Raw genomic sequence first — 16330 nt, forward strand, 5'->3', positions numbered from 1 at the left:
GGGCATTGCAACTTTCCCAAAGTTGAAATTAGATGGTTTGCAACCATAGTTGCAGGCATTTGAGGTTGGGCGTAGAGTCAACTCCACAGACATCTACACATCGGGGCTGCACTTCCATAACACGTTCCACAGAACACTCATGGATCAGCCCATCTTCAAAGGCCTGCACCTATACGTTCACCATGAACTAATCTAGAAGGTGGGGTAGAGGTGCACCTTCCGTGCACCCCTATCCATGGCCTCTAGTAGGGCCAACTAGGCTGGAAAACTTCACACCCTTTGGAGATCCCAGCAAAGATTTTATTTGCCAACAAGTCTTGTAAGCAAACCTTAAGGATATCAGAGCCACATGCAAAACAAGCAGTCAGGAGGGTCTGGAGAGCCTGGTGGTTTGGTTCAGGGTTACAGCCTATCCTTGGTCCAGGTCATCCTGCTGGTGAACGGCTCCGTGCTATGCGCGGCACCTTCAGCGAGTCATGAATTTTTACCAGTACTTTGCATTCCGTGACTTGAGTGTGTGTACTGTATTATGCATCTGTCATTTCGCTTGGGCGCATACATGCTCGTGGCACACTACCTCACTAGCGTGCACCCATGCCCTGCAAGTAGGACACCCGCGTCATGGCCCGCAGCCACGCCCCAGGCGCGCACTACTCCTGCCTGACATGGCTATTGGGTCTGGCTTGCAACCAAGCTCTGCAGACAGAAGGCCTGAAATATGCAGCGCGGTGCAGCACCACTTCATAAACTACCCATGCCCTGCAGGTAGTGCGGCCATTGCCCAGGGGGCACAAACTGCAGGAAAAAGGCTCTAAACATGCCTAGGTATAAGTGCAATGAGCGTATGCTGGTACTACCAACAAGGTATGGCCAACGTCCAGGCCTCTACACTACTGCTGCCGACACTAACCTACTAGTAGCGTGCCTGGGGCATGGCATTTGGCCACGCCCCTTGGGTAGTGACCCTGGGTAGTAGCAATGATCAGGATTAGTACCGCTATTTGAGAAAATTAGCGCTGTTCCTGATGCGTTGCGCGGTTCTTAAACTTTTAGAATCCAGCAAATGGCTCTTATTTTAATTTTCCTAAGCATAATACTCGTGATCTTTCATTTATTTGAATTCCTAAATATAGTTGATCGTTTGATTGCAAGACCAAAATTCATCAAACAATCAAAGGCACAGAAGTGGAGCGGGATTTTCCTTCCAAATTTGCGGATAGCAGATTTCCCTCCAAGTGCGCAGACAATTCCCAAAAGGAGTTTCAAAGGTGAACTTTTAGGACCCCCTTGTAACTTTGCCAGCTGCACCATTTCACATCAAACTTACGAAAACAAGGGCAGCAACCAATTATTTTAGAGGGTTTGGTGCGAATTCGCCATTGGGGAGGCACAATGCTGGATTTTCTTTGGGGATTAAGATGTAACCGCACCTACGGCATTTTGAATGCTAACAACATAAATTATATGTATAGCTCAGTGGCAACGCACTTGTCTTGGAAGCAAGACCACGCAGAGCAACACAGGTTCGAGTCCCATATCCGCAGTAAAGCGTGTTATAAATAACCAAATGATATATATGTTTTATGCCAAGTCGGCCCCAGTGAGCCAATACTTATAAATATGAATATTTCCTTTTATACGTCCAAGAATACAAAGTACTGTTGTCCAAATAGCCACAACTCGCTCAAGGTTCTGCACATGTCATGGCAGCTACAACCTTAGTGGTTTCAATGAAGTCCAAGATGGCTGCAATTGATGGAAGCCATTTTTAGCAGCCGCCATCTTACTGTGGGACCTTTGTGAAGGAGTTGGTGGCTTTGTATCAGATGTATTTATTGAAGATTGTGGTGTCATTTCCGCAAGAAATACAAGTACATAGGAATCAAATGCAGGAGAAAGACCATCCTGGGATAGAGTGTGTCCTTACAATAATACAACCTTCCTGGGATAGAGTGTCCCTCAGTAGATTGAGCTTAAGTGGGAATGCTAGCCGGTAGTTAAGGAGGTCAGATAATGGGATGCAGAGACCTGGGACGTGGACAACGAGATACACACATCGAGGGCCTAGTGCTGCAATATATTAAACATACTCAATTATTGACATATAATCCAGCTCAGCCTTCGAGTGGGGTATTGTGGACGTAGTGAGGTGGGGAGGGTGAGGTCGCCCCTTCATGGGACAGGAGGTGGAGCTTCAATCTGGTTTTGAAGCATTCAAGAAAAGGACCTGTTCGATAGTGCATTCCAGTGGAACAGGACAAGCAAACAGGAGAAGGCTGGGCGGTTAGGAGGGGGGCCGGGGCCACAGAGAAACATAGGGTGCATGAGGGCCAGAAGAGGGAGATGCAGTCGGCAAGGAAGAGGGGGGGCAAAGCCATGTATGGATCTGAAGACTAGAAGCAACTGAAAGAGGGCGCGATTATGCATGAAGAGCCAGCCGGCGTGGTGGTGGTGGTGGTGGTGGCAGCTGTGGGGAGGTTGCAGAATGTCAGAACCTTGTTCAGATGAGAGAAGGAGTAGAGAGGGTCTTGGGGAGACCGGAGTAGGATAGAGCAGTAATCACGTTTACAGAGCACAAAAGTAGAGATTAGGGGTTGGTTGTGTTTTGGGGGTGCAAATTAATTAAAATTATTTTTTATTTTGAGTTGGAGGACGGTTGTAACAATCAGAGGAGGCACAATAAAACAGTCTCAGTTCACGGTCAAAGAGGATCCCATGGTGGTAAGCCTCGAGCGAGGGAGCAAGGGTGGCCAGTGGGCAAGGGATGGGAGAGTGTGGTTAGCATTGGAGGGGGGAAGAAATACGTTTTCTGCTTTAGGAGAGTTCCGCATCAGAGTAAAACTCCCATCGACAAATGGCTGGGAGGTAGTCGGTGAGGTTTTAAGGGCCGGCAAAGGGTAAAGGAGAAGAGGACCTGGGTGTCATCAGCTAAAAAAAATGGTAGTAGTTATTTTAAAGTTGAAGGGCAAGGCAAGCTTACCCAGAGATGTAGAGAAAAGCGTGAATAGGAGTGGGCCAATGACCGACACGTGCAGAAAGGGGAGTAACAGGGTCTTTTAGGTTCAAGAGATGTTGGATTGGTCACAGAGGTAGGTGGCAGCGAATTGAAGCAAAGGGAAGAGAGGGGGTTTGGCGGAGGGAGGGTTGGCCCACAGTGGCAAAGGCTGTGGAGAGATCAAGTAGTATTGGAATGGAAGGGAGGCCAGAGTGGTGGCTTGTGGTTAAAACGGTGGAGGACTGGGTAAGTGCTGTTTGTGCTGTGCTCACTCCAGAATCCAGCCAGTACGGGATCACAGAGGAGTGTTCCTCCATGTAGCCAACAACACGGTAGAAGTCCAGATGCCCGAGGATCTTGGAGTGGTGAGGCAGGAAGGAGACCGGTCTGTAGAACGAGGGATTTTGAGGTCAGCAGTGTGCTTCTAAAGAACAGGGGTGGCTGTAGATGTTTTATAACAGTCGGGTAAGATACCAATGAGGTGCAGGGAGGTTATGAGTGCAAGTTCTTTCATTGTTTGAGGAGAAAAGGGGTCAATATGTGCACAGGTGGGGTTGGATGTGTAAACGATTGGTCGGAGTTCAGTAGGGACGTGTGGGCGGAATGAGATGGAGAGGGTAAGGTGATTGGAGGTGAAGAGAAGAAGTGGGAGAGAGATTGAGAAGGCTGGTAAGGCATATTTGTGATTTTGGACAAGCGCTATGAGGCAAAGACATCAGCTATAAGAGGACAGGGAGGCTTCTTTTTGGAAGAGAGCATAACCTGAGGATGAAGGAGCACGTGTGAGGGAGGCAGAGGGTTCCTAATAATAGGATGACTTGCCAGAGTAGATGACAGTAGTGAGGGCTTGGAGAGAGCCTTTGCAAACAGCAAGGAGAGAGGAGGGCGTGATCGTTATGTCAGCGGTGATGGTGGAGGCACATTAACATCCATAGCTGCTGGATGCTTGGCCGTGGGGTAGAGTGGGATAGCGCTGGCTGAAGGAGGTGGCAAGTGAAGGTAAATTCAATGTGAGAGCAAGCTGGGGAAAGAGGGCTTGAAGGGAGATTTGACCTGGTCCAGGTACGGAGCTAGAAATTGAGGTTTGGACTTCCCCTTAGGGACAGGAAAGAGGGTGCACGTGGGCTGGGAACAGAGATGGTGAAGTGAGGGAGTAATAAGAAGGAGATGGTTTGACAGAGGGCAGATCAGTCGATGACACAGGATAGGAAGACTAGATAAAGAGTTTCTAGGAGTGCGAGTGGGGAGGAAGTGGAGGCTAATAAGCGAATGATCAAAGACAGTAGAGTCCAATGATAACAGCAGGTATGATGGAGACCAATCGTGAGCAGGGAGCATTAGCTGGGAAGGATTCAAGTAGGAGGTCTGGGAAGAAGTAAAAATCAGGGGTTGCTGGGTGGATTCCAAATGAGGTGGTTTAGGAGGGGTGGGTGGGGGCCAGGAGTGGGAAAGAGGGCAGCTGTGGAGATTTAAAAGACCTGAATCACTAAACAACTGCAGACATCAATAAGAAGAAATTAATTGGCCTAAAAACAAAACAATTAAAAAAAAAGGTACAACAGAAATAAAATCTAAACCCGATTGCGCTTGACATTTTGCGTCTATGTCCTGCCACTCCACTGAACACCAGGGGGCTGTGCAGTATTCAAATCAAGGATGTACCTAACCATAGACCGGGCACACTCTAAAATATTACACATACGAGGCTTTAGCCAGGAAGAAGTCGGCTTCTTTCCTCAGCTCGTAGTCCTTGCACCAGCTACCCAGGATTAGGGCACACAGAGGGGTGTATTCAATTACTGTAAACATTGAAGTGACTTCTACACTCTAGAGGGTAGGATATACCTCACAAAATGTCTGCACACATTAGGAAGCCCAACTGTGGTGCTGCGCAGCTCCTCTGCCCTACAGCCGCCAGATCCAATAAGGAGGCTGGGGTGATTGTGATGGGGAGGCAGGAGTTCCCATTGTAGTTGCTCCGAGGGGGTGACAGGGAGGCTGTGTGGAACCCCCTCTGAATGAAGGCTTGTCGTAATGGATATTTCCCCAGTGCCATGGTGAAGGAGCCAAGTGTCAAGACTCAAAGGGAGTAGATAGTTTATCCGGGCTGCCTTTCTTGCTCAGCCCTTCCATTTTGCCATGTGTTCCCAACAAATGGGAGAGAGCGTTTCCCCTCAACTGTATATGGCGCCCTTTTGCAAGGCTGGAGAGCTTGAGGGAGTGTGGTAGGTATTTTTCTAGCTTGAGGGAGTGTGGTAGGTATTTTTCTACACTGAGCAGGGGGTTGAAGTGCCTCACAGAAACAATCTGGCAGAAATAAGGATGCGAGATAAAGCTTTTATGCACCTCGACCTAAATACAATGGTGCGACAGAATCCCCCCACCTCCCAATTCACCTCTCCAGGTTCCCCCAAACCCCTTCCACCCAGAATAATGCCTTTGGTGACTCAAACATCCAGAAGATTCCAGAATGTCATGCAGGCACTGTTGCGTTCCATCAGAAGCGGGATAAAGTGGAGAGATTGATTATGGCATCAGGAGGTCGGCGTGACCGTTTGGAACACCACTTCAACACAAAAGAAAAGTAGAGGCAGGTGGCAAACTCACACCTGAATGCTACGGAGGGTCCCACAATTTCTGTCCGACAATCAGTGAAACAGAGTTTGTTATTGGGTAACCTACAGGTTGCTCAACCACAAAAGAATGATCATTGTTAGCCATCAGTCCCTAGCAGAGTGACATCGCTCCACACCACAAAGCCTTGTTGAGGAGCCTGACCAGCCAAGGGCGGACAATGCTTGGATGCACCCATGACTATTTTTGATCAATTTTCCTCTTTTAGTAATTTTCGGTAGACATTTATGGGGATTCCTAATATACGATATTTTAATGACTTCCAATTTAAATTCATATTTTTACAAGCTATTATCACTTCTATTTTGAGCCCCAACCATTAGCGGCGGATAAAAAAAATATTCAGTATTTTTTAGCAATCCCTTCGTTTGAATTTGCATCCTGGTGGAGAACAGTATTGCTTTGGGAGAGGTTGGGGTTTGAATTCCTCAGCCCCTCTGATCATTAAGTCTTTGAGATCAGTCTGCATGGTCTATTGGTGAACCAAGGTTATTTAAAGGCGGAAAAACAATTGCGAAGAATCACACCCTGGATGAATGCAATTCACTACAATACATGCTCTAGGAAACGGGAACGGTATATAGCAGCATTTCTCATAAAAAAGAGGCAAGAGAGCAAAGGTAAGTCATTTTTAGGACTGCTGGTCTTTTGTGAAAGGTCACTTGTGATCAAACATTTCTGTGGTTGGAGTCTGGTGGTACATAAGGATCTAGGGGGGGGGGTGGTGTGTGTGTGTGTGTGTGTGTGTGTGTGTGTGTGTGTGTGTGTGTGTGTGTGTGTGTGTGTGTGTGTGTGTGTGTGTGTGTGTGTGTGTGTGTGTGTGTGTGTGTGTGTGTGTGTGTGTGTGTGTGTGTGTGTGTGTGTGTGTGTGTGTGTGTGTGTGTGTGTGTGTGTGTGTGTGTGTGTGTGTGTGTGTGTGTGTGTGTGTGTGTGTGTGTGTGTGTGTGTGTGTGTGTGTGTAGCCATCTGCCAACTGAACACAGAACCGAGACAAAAAGGCGCCATCGCTTCTCAGCGAGCATCGGCAAGTGAAAACATTTCTGTCTTTGTGGAGTGAGATTTAAATCCTCAGCTGAAGCCAATAACGGAGCCATCCACTTGACCAAAGAAAGCCCAAGGAGCAACGTCTTCGTTGAATGACACGCTTAGAGCTGGGACGGCCATCGAGACTGGAAAACCATGAGTGCAGTCATCCTGAAAAAGAGAAAAGACGCGCAAGCCGACTTTGGGCTGGTTCGTGGGCTTGGATTCTTCCGCTTGAAGAGATATTGGCCGACCATCTCTGTCCCGCAGTAAAGACCATCTCAAGTTTAACTTCAGCCGCACTCTTTCTTAGGGGTCGGTGATAAAAGGTCAGCCAGCCTCTGTAACATTATAAGAGGGTGTTGCATTGGGCTTCCTTAGATATACCCATACCAGTACTCGCTTTGAGATTTTGACCCGATGCCACAAGGCGAAAAATTGTGTTCTCAAGTTGTTTGGAGGAATACGTCTTCGTGGGTAAGGGACAAGAACGTGCTATTTAGGATCGGTACTAAGAAAAGGGGAGTCTGTACACTGCATAGCTGGCTGTTGACACAACCACTGACCTTACAACACCACAATGCCAATACTCCTGTAAGAAAGACAGTCAGAAAACGACTTTTGATAGAAATCTTCATCCTGTACAAATGACAAGCTAATCAAAAATTAAATAACAGATTTCAGCATTTGGACAAGCACTGTAAAGGATCCAAAACCCCCAACCTACTTCAATCAACGCATATAAAGCTCTAGGATCTACTGACCACAGCCACCGCCCTCCTTCAACAGTGCAAGGAGTAGCCTCCCATGACCTTTGCCCAACTGCAAAGTTATGCCATTGAAAATCTGCCAAAAACTAGAAAGTCCAGAAATACAATCACGAAGACCGACTGGGGCCGTGCAGGCCCTACTTACCCCAACCTGGACCACATGTCACAACCTACATCCAAAACCATTGCCACCATTTAGGGATAGAGCTCCATGTCTCGGAGTACGAAGCACGGTCGGCTGAAAAGTCAGGACTGGCAGAAGGCTGCACAAATGACTCAATGTCACGTGGCAGACATGCAAGACCCGATGCACGCTTAACAGAGACGGCCTTATAAAACTTCCTAAACCCCTCTCCTCAAGGAAAAAAAAAATAATAATTCTCCCAAAAACAGCGGCTGGAGCAAAGACTTTCCCGAGACAAGTCTGGAACACCTGCCACTCATGAGAAACACAACCCAGTTTGAAAATAATTATAAAAACGTACTGACAGCAAAAAAGTATAGCCCTGCACCACAAATCACATCTCTTTAAAAAAATATAGAAATTCCTTGCACAGATCCATTATCATTTATGCCCCAGAACTGCGCCCAATGTATCCCGAACATTCTGCACAGAGCGAGAAAAAAAAACGATGCCAGTGCAAAAACCACAGCAGCAACGAGCGAGAGTCCCGATACGCCACACTAGCACTTCACCGTAGCCCATCAGCATCCTACTCATCAAGAACCTATGAGGCGCTAGCCACTGAATGCCTGAAACAGCCAACACGCGTCCTATGATTGTAAAGCGCTCCGATGCTTCCCGAAGCTAGCTAGGTCCACGCTCAATAAATACCCAAATAAGGTTTACCATTCATGCACTTTAGAATCCTTCCAGACTAAACCAGGATGTTGCCACTCAGGCTAGATACATATTTTATTTTCCAAGAGCCAACCTTGCTAGACGTTGTGGCCCCCTTTTCGCCGAAAAGAATTTGCTTTGTAAAAAAAAAGTTAAAATAAATAAAAGAAAATTTACAAAGCCAATTTGTAAACTCAAAATGCATCAATCTAAGAAAATACAGCGTTTTGTTAACAAAATGAGAAGCTGCAAATTGTCATTCGCTGATTTAAATCTGCTAAAAACACACAATTTGCTTTGTGGATTTACAATTCACAGTTCGTGGGGATGTGGGGGGCAACAATAACTGTTAAGTTACGTTAAGGGAGGCTGTGTTGCTGTTCTGGGGAGGATGGGTCTGGTTCTGGGAGCTCAACCACAGCCAGATTCCCTCCTTCCTTTTAACAAGTTCTTGGCCTTTGTAAAGGTCCTGGGGGTCTCAGAATATCTGGCTGCAAAAAGGGATCATGGTGCAGAAAAATGGGTTGCTTAAGAATTTAAAGTCCTCAGTCAAACCTAACATAAGATAGCTGGTTTGATGGAGCATCTGCACGTGCCGACGGTGGGCGGGGGGAGGTGAAAAAAATCAGGGGGCAAATGGATTGCAAATTTTACACTTCAACACAATCGGACACAGACTAGAAGTAGTAGCTACTGGAGAGCTAATATTCTGCCACAATTGTAGTCACTGCAAGAATTTCACACCCTTGTATCAAATTACTCCTCCTCGCCTCAAGTCAGCAATGGAGGCTACAAGAATGAATGCTTAACAATGAATGCTTAACAGAACTCCTCCAGTTTCCTGCCTATTCTTTTCCTAATCATAATTTGTGATCAGCTTGTCTGTAGTGGCTTTGACTTTTCTTTTTCGATTGAAGCTTCCTTGTTCCTCTCCTCCTCGCGGCAAAATTCTTCAACCTGCGGATAGACCTAGGTGCTCGAGACCACCAGATGTTCAGTATTAAAGACTGTCCACATTTTCCAGTTAGGGTGAAATTACATTCCATCTTTAAAAGTTGTTAGGGCAACTGGTGAGATATCTGCCTATCCATTTTTTCCTGAATTTGGTGATATTCCACCCAATGCATGATAAATTTAAGCCAACCAGTGCAATGAGAATTCTGTGCGCACCATTTGGACTTTTCAATCACGCATTAGAGAATATTGCCCAAGAAAAGGGGAGAGAAGGAGTTGAAGGCCACCCCACCTAGTAACTTTAGAATGTTCATGCAGCTCTGCTTACCATTATGCAAAGGGTCACACCTCAGTGTAGAATAAAAAGTCTATCTGCAAGCCAACATCCCTTAACTTCCTCTCACTCAGCAGAAACTTTTTTAAATCTTTATTTTTCTGCAACTGAAATGTATTGCAAAACCCTAAAAATCACTAACTGCAAAGCAAGTTGTATTGTTTCAAAGGTTTCAATTAGCGGATCATAAATTTGCAGCTTTTTTAAAAATCTAAACAGTTCAGGTTTTTTGACAAAGTAAACATTTAGGCGAAATAAGGACGAAAACAAATTTCAACTAATTTTGCTATAAATACCTAAAATCCGAACAACGGGTGACATTCTAGCAGGGTAGGAGACAGCCAACTTAAAGATCTGTTCAAACATCCTTCTGATCTCAGTCGAAATAAATCCAACTAGAAAACGATCTACTAGATTAAAATGCACGTTTCAAGTTTGTACACATGAAGAATGCACAATTAAAGGCTAGAATCCAAAAGGAGCATTACAGAACTTCAATGCATACTTTGTTCTTTTTGACTTGTGTAATTCGCAAAACCTTTAAAAAAAACAATTCCTACTCAAACATTTCTCCACCAAACCCGCAACTACAAACAGCTGGGCACACTCAGCCAAAACCACGAAGACCAGAGAAACTCAACTTCAACATCAACACACACATTCCCTCCTATAGAGCCAATGCAGTGAGGCTGCTGCCTCCCGCCACTGATCCAAAGCCTTCCTTCTCAAAACATGGGCCGAGACACTTACAGGCGAAAGATGTCATCAGCCATTTCAAGTGGCCCAAAACACTGAAGTGGGACTAGTAGCCGGTTACAAAACGCAGGTACCAATTTCAGCAGTTCTGAGTAATCCATCCTAACTGGATGATCTTCAGAACAGCGTACCATTGCTTCACAGGCAAATGTGGTCACAGTGCAGCCCTCAAGTACTGCTGCGAGACCAAATAATACTAATACTGCAGTGATGCACTGCGGCAGTGAAAAACAAAATTGCACATCACAAGAATATACTGCACTCCAAAAGAAGGCGGCAACTTGGTTCCAGGGGTATCAGGTAATATTATCCCCATATATATGGTCGCCGTACATAATATCGCCAGGAAAAGATTGTGGCAATATTATATGGGTGACTATATATATATATATATATATATATATATATATGCGGATAGGGGCAGCCAAAAAAATAAACAGAAAAAAGGGTTTGAGGGTTGCAGGGGGTGTCCCCCACATGTTCCATGCAATAATGTCCCCACAAAAAACGCCAATTTTTCGGTGATATTTTTGCATGGCGATATTTTTGTGGGGACATTATAACATGGAACCGTTCCAGGGCCTTTCATTGAGAGTTGCACACAGCAGCTATGCGGCATCACAATGCAACTATCTGACCTTATTGAAAATGGCACTGGTTCAAAGTCCTCCAGGCAACTTTCCGCTCACCTCAGGGAGTGCCTGAAAAAGACTGAGCCACACAAGTCAACTCACTTACTTTTAATCATTTACCCCGGTCCTGGAGCAACTAAGCACAGAACAGGAGGGTTTGTGCTGTGCCCGATGCCGGCACTACATGAAATCTGCCCCTACAAAACGGCTGCATGAAGCCAGAGTCAAAACCGGGCAATCCTGCATAGCGGAAGTATAGACCTCAATTATGAAATTCACTCTGACACTCACATCGTTGAAGAGCGCAGAGCTTTCAGTTTTCCCGGGTCAAGTGTGATTAGTTCGCTCAGTTGTGATTCTATTCTCTGCATTCTGGTACTTGCAGATTTGCTTCTTCGACCACTTGGAAAGCAGCCTTAGAGGCTGGTTGATGCTCAGTGAGTAGTTGCACATTGATTGTAATCCATTTTTGGCCTGTTTCATGAGCTCCTGTGGAGAGGTTTGTGTGCATTTTTCTATCTTTTTTTTTTTACTAGTTTGTGCTATTCTGGTGGGTTTCTCTTTTGTTTCTGTGGCTTTTCACCCCATTTTTCTCAGCTGACCTGCATCTAGAGTGTGCTGTCCTTGGGGTGTAGACCTTTGTTTGTTTCTGGCTTTCCTCCTGCCCCCACACTCTCCCTTACAATTGGTTGAACAGTCAAGTGTGTCTCTGCCTTTGTTCCCGTTAGCCATTTCCACTTGCCTTCTGGACTTTTTTCTATTTCTCTGCCACACCTCTGTGACCTCTCCCCTGCCCCTTGTCCCTGATTGGCCGTTTCCCTCCAGGAGGTAGGCTCTTACCACACCCACTAGGGCAGGCCACTGCCCGTGCAGCCCTTTCGGCTAAGGGCCCCAAGGCAAAGGGCAGGTCCCAAAGAAGCAGCTCCAGACCACGTTTGCCTGAGAAGCCACTAGCCAGCCGTCAACCAGCAGCGACTGACAAGATAACTGTGGTCTGGGTGGGGAGTACAGCAATCAATGTATTCCAAAAAGCCCTGCCTCTCTTATTACCTGCACAACATAGGCATACCAAAATCAGCCAGCTAGTAAAGAACACCCCTTCACTGCTGTGTAACAAACGCTCAGTGGTGTTAATCATTGTTGTGTCCCATACTTAGGTGTTCTTCATCTATTCACCTACCTCAAATCTGGGCGTTTACAATTCTGCTGTGCCTAATTTAGGCATTCACATTCTGTCCTGGTGAAGTTTAGCCATGCGTCAAACTCAGATAGAAGAATCGTGAAGATTAGCATTGCATCACATCCAGACAACTGCAACACTAGCTTGTGTCACATATAGACTTAACAGTGAAGATTAGGTCTGAACATAGTGACCAGCAATCACTGTCCCCATTAGGCTTCCTGGCCCTATCCCATCTCAAGAGCATTTAGCCTGACTGTGCCAGATAGCCATACCTCATATTCATCCTGATTTTTGTAAGATTGTGCCAGGCAAGATTCAGACCTCGCTCCAGAGAGACCACGAATAACGAAACCATGCCATCCACATTGGACAAAGAAAAAGAAAGCTGCAGCCGAACTACATCAAAACATACGGTACGTATACCTTCCACCACGTCTGTGGACACAGGCTGCAGGCACCGCCATCCATCCATGTACCATAGAATGCAGCTATGGCTATGCCATTCCTGTCTAGCAGCGCACATAGCCGTCCACACTGAAACCCCTGATGTACCTAAACACCTCTGCCACAAGCATAAAGAGACTACCAGCGAAATGATTTGGTATAGCTGGACACACATCGAATCTTTAGCAATTGCACTCTATCCTAAACCACCAACAGCACCCACCCATGTGTCTGACCTCTGGGCTGCTTACTGGAGCCTAGCCAGCCACCTAAGCTGGCGAAAATGCATACAAGCATCTCTTGATCTACACTCTTAGAACCTCCTACACATTGTGGTTGGAATGCCCTTGGTGACCGCAGTCAATGTGAATTGAGGCCCTACAAATGGGGAAAGAGCGCTATATATAAATACAACGCAATAAATGGGAGGATGCGAGTTTCAAGGTGCACAGGAAAATAAAAGTGTGGTTGAGCTAATCAGTCCATGTATGGCTGAGTTAAGATCTCAGACCATGGAGTGGAGTGAAAATGTCCACCGAGTTCACACTTTTCCCCATTTGCTGCTATCTGGTAAGATATTTTGCAGTCAATTCACAGAACATGTGTAATAATTCACTCTGTCCTCTACCAAACTCACTTCAAAGAAGGTGAGAAAAATGTTGCATAGTAGGATCAAGCCAATTGCCGATCAGACTTTTTATTTTTTCTGGAGAAAATGTAGAATTGTCCAGCAGCAACCTTTAAAGAATTACAAATTCATCCAACCTGGCTTTATAAAGACGAGGCTTGAAAGAACCACTCAAGGGATCGAAATACATTTTTGAGGAGCGGGAGCTAAAGTAGCTCCTGGGTATTAGACATCACCGAGTAAGCCTCAAATCTAACTTCGTCTGCTGCATTTCTGCCATTCACAAAAACACAAGAGTTAATATCACGCAGGTGGGTTAGTTGGATCCCCATTGCTGTTTTTGTGAAGCCAATCAGGTTTCTCTAAGCTAGAAGCAGGAAATAGATAACTCCCAGTAATTTCAACCCACTCTCCTTTACACAGGAATCAAGGTAATGCCGTTAGGGGTTGCAGCGTAAGAAAAGCCTTCCTTCCGACAGTGACCACCTCTTTCTGCACAGCTCCAACTGAAGATCGGGCTAGTCACGTCCCGAAACCAGGAGTGGACTCTTCAGCCCAAGAAATCGGTATGCAGCGATTCTGTGGAATCACAAAATAACGAATCCAATTACAACTAATCCAAAATAACGGATTCTGGACAAAACTAAAAATGGGGTTGGGAGTGGGAATAGTGGCATTGGGGGTTGGAGGGGTGGAAGTATTAGGAACAAACAAAAGGGTGGGGGTTGGAGAGGACCCCCCCAAAAACAACAAAAAAGGAATTTGTTATTTTGATATTGGTTGTAACTGGAGGAGTTATTTTGCGATTCCACATAATCACAAGTAACCAAGAAATCTGCTTGGCAGAACACGGCCAGAGCAGTGAGCTATTTGCACAGGCCATGCTCGGCCCCAAGTGATGTGACTGCAAAACCCAGAGACTTACGAGTCCTGGATCCAACCTTTCTTTGATGTGGAAACAAGTCCTACATGCGAGCCACCCACTGCCTAGTGGGGACTTTGTTGACTTTGGCAACATGTGTCAGAGCAAGAGACGACTAAGTTAGCGGTGGCATCTCGTGGGATACCCGTGGTTAGAGGGGGTGTGACTACGGGAGGGGAACCCAACAGTTTACATAGAGGCCGAGTCTAGATGCGGGGAAGAGTGAGAAGAGACAACCGTATGCCACCGAAGCCTTTCAGACTGCACTCACCCGCGAAAGGAGTAGAAAATGAGGTAGAGGCACAAACAAACCAATCCCAAGGCCCCATATACAAATAGGTAAACCCAAGTAAACAGGGGAGCCGAGAAGGGAATCAAAAGGCCTTTAAAAGCCCGCTTGAGGGAGCAGAAAGACACTGGTGTGGAGAACGAGGAAGGCCAAGTCGAGGCGCTGCCAGCTCCAGAGCAGAAGCTGACCTCATCACAGCAGGGCAGAGAAGCAGTCCCCAGCAGCACCAGTAGGGGGAGAAGGACAGAAACCAGAGGAGAACGCCCAACACTGAACTTCCGCCCTGTGGCAAGAAAGGTCCTCAGGGCCACCAGCCATCCAGTGAGACCATCCCAGTAGCTGCTGCTGAGACTACGGAGGGCTACCAGGAGTTAAACCCACTTGGTCACAAAAACAAGAGCAGAACGCTGTTTGCCGATAGAAAGGGGCGCCATATACTCAGAGTGAGAAGAAAACCACATCCCTTACCAGTGAACTGGGGCCCTATACCTTCAGCTAAGGAAGAAGGGAGTCGGGCGCGATCCTCCTGGATGGATTACAAACAGCAAGCAGGGTGCTATATCCGGGACTCTCCCCTAAGCAAATCAAACCTCTGGGAGCTATGCAACGTGTGGGGTTAGACCCTCGTTTAGAGAAGTCAGAGCTCACTGGGGTGGGGAGGGCACCCAGTATCGCCAGTAACCAATGCCAACTGCAGTAGTTTTGATTGTTCCCAGAGACAGTAAACCCCGATGTCCTGTAGGATGGGCTCCAGGTTGTTTTTTGGAAGTGGGAGATTTGTACTCCACGTTTTGGAAGTGGGGAGTAAAAGGACTTAAGGGGTAAAAGGCAATCCTCATTCCAAATGAGGGCAGTATTTTAATGGAGATATTTTAACTCCTAGCTGGTTTTGTTTTGTAATCCATACTTTTCTGCACCCAGTAATGTCAAGCAAATACAAGTGATCAATGTTTATCTTAAAGATCCTCGTGGGCTAACGCAGTAGTAATACCGTGGACTGCTAGTGCCACTGGCCTGAACAGAACACTGGGGGTGCTCGCCTGACACGTCACGGCAAAGCATCACGTGGTGTCTTCGCCTGTCACAGTGGTTCGCTCCGTTCACCTGCACAGGTGTGCGGTCACCTGCTAACGCCTGCTCTGCCCTAGCTGCATTGCAATGAAAGGCCTTTAAATGCCCTCTCGGGTCAGGTTCGCTGAAGATGCCAAGCACAAGTTACATGGCACTTCCCTGCCTGTCCTGTGCTAACAGCAGTCCCACCTAGGCCTTCGCCGGTCTGCGGTTGCGGGGGGTGTGGCCTTGCTGTTCAAGCTGGACAGTTACCTTTGGTGATGGGGGGCAAGACTTATTTGCACCTGGCGGCTCTCATCTGGAATGCCAAAACGTGATGGAATGGAATTCTACCCAGAGAAATACATTTTGCCACTGGTGTTTCTGTCCACAAGGTCATCGTTTAAGGGCAGGGGTCACCGATGAAAACAGCGTTTACAGACACATTTGTAAATAAAGTTCAGAATGAGAAACGGGTTACGCCCTTTTATCTAGTACGTGCTATTCTTTTGCTTGGAATCAGTGAAGCAGTGTGGTGCCCCAGTTCACACCACACCCTATCGCGCCCGCCTTGAAACTGGAGTAGTAAGGCCTGAAATGAGGGCGGGGAGAAGGAGGAGGAGAGGAGGGGGGGGGGGGGGGGGTGTTATGAAGTGCGCACAAGTGCGCACATCACATTGGGAACTCTCTCCGTCCCAGGGCGCGACACCGGCAAGCATTTCTCTGCTTCTTATTTTTATTGCAAATGGTTGTTTATAACGCGCTTAATACTCGGTTTCTAAGCGCGGACCCGGGGATCGAACCTGCGTTGCTCTGCGTCGTCTTGTGAGCGCGTTGCCCCCGAGCTATCCTCCCGAGACCAGTGGGTAAATGCA

General features: G+C 46.7%; 1 protein-coding gene across 3 annotated transcripts in view; it reads right to left on the minus strand.

The window, feature by feature from the left end:
* FMN1 (formin 1) overlaps positions 1 to 16330 on the minus strand; it is a 1014107-nt gene that overhangs the window by 369271 nt on the left and 628506 nt on the right. The gene's annotated exons all lie outside the window — the stretch shown is intronic.

This window comes from Ambystoma mexicanum, chromosome 14 (assembly GCF_040938575.1).
Source record: "Ambystoma mexicanum isolate Mex_15411 chromosome 14, UKY_AmexF1_1, whole genome shotgun sequence".
Classification (NCBI taxonomy): domain Eukaryota; kingdom Metazoa; phylum Chordata; class Amphibia; order Caudata; family Ambystomatidae; genus Ambystoma; species Ambystoma mexicanum.